Genomic DNA, 4,675 nt, shown 5'->3' with positions numbered 1-4,675 from the left:
CAGCTCAGCAATTGCAAACGTCCAGGGATTCCTCCCACACCAAAGGGGCCAGGACCAAAAGCTCTTGCTGCTCTTGAAGGAGCCAGGCAACCCCATTCACAGCCCCACAAATGATGGCGCTCTCTCTTGCGAGAGCCTCCCAAAGTCCAATACTAGCTGCCTGCGCCCCTCACTACAGCCGGAACCCGGCTCAGGAACTGCGAACGTCCAGGGATTCCTGCCACACCAAAGGGGCCAGGACCGAAAGCTCTTGCTGCTCTTCAAGGAGCCAGGCAACCCCATTCACAGCCCCACAAACGCTGGCGCTCTCTCTTGCGAGAGCCTCCCAAAGTCCAATACTAGCTGCCTGCGCCGCTCGGTACAGCCGGAGCCCGGCTCAGCAATTGCGAACGTCCAGGGATTCCTCCCACACCAAAGGTGCCAGGACCAAAAGCTCTTGCTGCTCTTCAAGGAGCCAGGCAACCCCATTCACAGCCCCACAAACGCTGGCGCTCTCTCTTGCGAGAGACTCCCAAAGTCCAATACTAGCTGCCTGCGCTGCCGAGTACAGCCGGAGCCCAGCTCAGCAATTGCAAACGTCCAGGGATTCCTCCCACACCAAAGGGGCCAGGACCAAAAGCTCTTGCTGCTCTTGAAGGAGCCAGGCAACCCCATTCACAGCCCCACAAATGATGGCGCTCTCTCTTGCGAGAGCCTCCCAAAGTCCAATACTAGCTGCCTGCGCCCCTCACTACAGCCGGAACCCGGCTCAGGAACTGCGAACGTCCAGGGATTCCTGCCACACCAAAGGGGCCAGGACCAAAAGCTCTTGCTGCTCTTCAAGGAGCCAGGCAACCCCATTCACAGCCCCACAAACGATGGCGCGCTCTCTTGCGACAGCCTCCTAAAGTCCAATACTAGCTGCCTGCGCCGCTCGGAACAGCCGGAGCCCGGCTCAGCAATTGCGAACGTCCAGGGATTCCTCCCACACCAAAGGGGCCAGGACCAAAAGCTCTTGCTGCTCTTCAAGGAGCCAGGCAACCCCATTCACAGCCCCACAAACGCTGGCGCTCTCTCTTGCGAGAGCCTCCCAAAGTCCAATACTAGCTGCCTGCACCACCGAGTACAGCCGGAGCCCAGCTCAGCAATTGCAAACGTCCAGGGATTCCTCCCACACCAAAGGGGGCAGGACCAAAAGCTCTTGCTGCTCTTCAAGGAGCCAGGCAACCCCATTCACAGCCCCACAAACGCTGGTGCTCTCTCTTTCGAGAGCCTCCCAAAGTCCAATACTAGCTGCCTGCACCACCGAGTACAGCCGGAGCCCAGCTCAGCAATTGCGAACGTCCAGGGATTCCTGCCACACCAAAGGGGCCAGGACCAAAAGCTCTTGCTGCTCTTCAAGGAGCCAGGCAACCCCATTCACAGCCCCACAAACGCTGGCGCTCTCTCTTGCGAGAGACTCCCAAAGTCCAATACTAGCTGCCTCCACCACCGAGTACAGCCGGAGCCCAGCTCAGCAATTACAAACATTCAGGGATTCCTCTCACACCAAAGGTGCCAGGACCAAAAGCTCTTGCTGCTCTTCAAGGAGCCAGGCAACCCCATTCACAGCCCCACAAACGCTGGCGCTCTCTCTTGCGACAGCCTCCCAAAGTCCAATACTAGCTGCCTGCAATCCTCGGTACAGCCAGAGCCCAGCTCAGCAATTGCAAACGTCCAGGGATTCCTCCCACACCAAAGGTGCCAGGACCAAAAGCTCTTGCTGCTCTTCAAGGAGCCAGGCAACCCATTCACAGCCCCACAAACGCTGGTGCTCTCTCTTGCGACAGCCTCCCAAAGTCCAATACTAGCTGCCTGCACCACCGAGTACAGCCGGAGCCCGGCTCAGCAATTGCGAACGTCCAGGGATTCCTCCCACACCAAAGGGGCCAGGACCAAAAGCTCTTGCTGCTCTTCAAGGAGCCAGGCAACCCCATTCACAGCCCCAAAAACGCTGGCGCTCTCTCTTTCGACAGCCTCCCAAAGTCCAATACTAGCTGCCTGCACCACCGAGTACAGCCGGAGCCCGGCTCAGCAATTGCGAACGTCCAGGGATTCCTGCCACACCAAAGGTGCCAGGACCAAAAGCTCTTGCTGCTCTTCAAGGAGCCAGGCAACCCCATTCACAGCCCCACAAACGCTGGCGCTCTCTCTTGCGACAGCCTCCCAAAGTCCAATACTAGCTGCCTGCGCCGCTCGGTACAGCCAGAGCCCAGCTCAGCAACTGCGAACGTCCAGGGATTCCTCCCACACCAAAGGGGCCAGGACCAAAAGCTCTTGCTGCTCTTCAAGGAGCCAGGCAACCCCATTCACAGCCCCACAAACGCTGGCGCTCTCTCTTGCGACAGCCTCCCAAAGTCCAATACCAGCTGCCTGCGCCCCTCGGTACGGCCGGAGCCCGGCTCAGCAATTTTGAACGTCCAGGGATTCCTCCCACACCAAAGGGGCCAGGACCAAAAGCTCTTGCTGCTCTTCAAGGAGCCAGGCAACCCCATTCACAGCCCCACAAACGATGGCGCTCTCTCTTGCGAGAGCCTCCCAAAGTCCAATACTAGCTGCCTGCGCCGCTGAGTACAGCCGGAGCCCGGCTCAGGAACTGCGAACGTCCAGGGATTCCTCCCACACCAAAGGGGCCAGGACCAAAAGTAACACCATAAAGTAGTCAAAGAACCACCAGTCACATCTTCCCTCTAACCCCTCAGCTACTCCGTCCAACCCGACTGAACCACCTTTGCCTCAACAGTCTAGGCAGAGCAATGCATTAGCCACAGACCCTTCGCACTACTCCACCTACCCCCTGACTCTACACCCCCCGGGCAGGGCGGCTCCAGGCCACACGCACACCCCAACGATCCACAGCGCACTACAAACAACGTGCCTTAAAAGACGAGAGAGAGAACTCTCGGTAATAAGAACGACACCCGGACGGAAGACGCCGTCCGGCGAGAAGACCTGCGGGACCGTGACGGCCATGTGATGAGGTTCTACGGCAGCCCCAGAAAAAGAGAGGAACGTCACGGCCCCCGACAAGGGGTTATTCTGAAAACCGAGAGGACGCAGGCGCAACAATCCCGGCTGCAAGACCTAAGAACGTAAGGACGCAGGCAAGAAAGCCCAGTCCACAAAAACGGACCGCAAGAGAGCAGAGCTGCTGACGCAGCCGAGAACGACGCCGCAAAAAAGGACCGCCTGGAAACCTCCCAGATGCCAGACCGATCCACGCCGCACGTTTGTAACGCCAGAAAAGAAGTGCCCGATCGGCACTGGGTCGACGGATACACGCGTTCGAGATGCTAGGGATGATGCCCAACTCACAACACCCGAGGCGCACGGCACCCTCCTTGGGCACAAAGGCAACATCGAGACCCAACAAAGTCCTAAGACACACAAGACACACCACGCAAACTGCACAACAACAGACACAGCCTGGAACCGCCCTGCCCGGCACACGCTGCCATCCTGCTGAAGACTAACCTGCTCCCTTTCCCCAACCAGAGGGCACTGTTCCCGGACAGCCCTCTTCCCTGCCCTACCTTTCAAAACCCCTTCCTGCAATGGCCAGCCTCGTCTCCTCACCCCCTTCCCGGTGCCAGCCCCTCAACTTAATCTTTCAGAGGGCCGGGGGGTCCGCATCCATCCTTGACCACCCACACATCGGCTAGCTGATATTTTCCTGCACTCCCCAGGTTCCTCTTCCTCACCTGCAAAACAAAACCCCACGGCACCAGCAGTAAGCATCGCGACTGTGAAAACCAACCTCTTCTGCGCCACCTTCACCCTCGTAAGCGCCGCGGCATTCCGCTCACCGCCTCCTCCACGCCCATTCCAGAGTCGGAGGCCGGAGGCTGCGGCCGTCGTTCCTTGTGGTGCCCAAGATGCTAAGAGACACAAAATTACCTTTGCGCTCGTGAAAAGTCACAAGTCCCACACTCCTCCTCTCTACTTCCCACCTCGCCTCCAATGCTCATCCGATTCCAAAGACGGCCCGCACAGAACCCGCAAAACCAAAGAGAAAAGCTTCACCGAGTTGCCGCAGGATACTTGACTCTCGGGCGCCAACAGGCCCGCAACCACCTCACCTTCTCAGACCTCTCAGCAAGTTGCTGCTTTGCTCCTCTGACGCTACATGCATAATCTACAACAATCAAAGCAAACACATGCTGAGATACTACCCAAAACAAGAGCCCACCCACACTGATTCCCATCTCCTGCTCCTTTACCTTGGCCAGGTGCCTGCACTGCCTCTGTTGTTTTCAGGTTGTCATGTTGAGGTGCGGGTACCACCTGTAAAACCCAAGCAAGAAAGGATCCTTAAAGCTTCACCCACAAGATGACACCTGAAAACCAACTGCTACACCAGCCCGCTAGTCATTGCTCATCATGCCTGAGTCAGCTCTGGTGCCCATATCCCACGTGGCTTCACATGTTCAAAATAAAGCCAAAAACCCAAACGGTAACCTAGTGGTATACCTGCCAGTCACATCTCTCTAACACCACACACCGACCCACCTTAACTCTGTCACCCTGCACAGCTCGTCCTTCTGCATCTGCAAAACAGTAATATCAAAGAAGTCACACAGATGCAGAGCGACAGCTTAACAATTCCAGAGGTCTTGTTCCCATTAGGAATACCATCTAGAGCCCAACTACAGCCTGC

The sequence above is a fragment of the Platalea leucorodia genome, assembly GCF_965183815.1.
Source record: "Platalea leucorodia genome assembly, contig: HAP1_HAP1_SCAFFOLD_109, whole genome shotgun sequence".
In the NCBI taxonomy this organism is placed as follows: domain Eukaryota; kingdom Metazoa; phylum Chordata; class Aves; order Pelecaniformes; family Threskiornithidae; genus Platalea; species Platalea leucorodia.
This window is presented reverse-complemented; position numbering follows the sequence as displayed.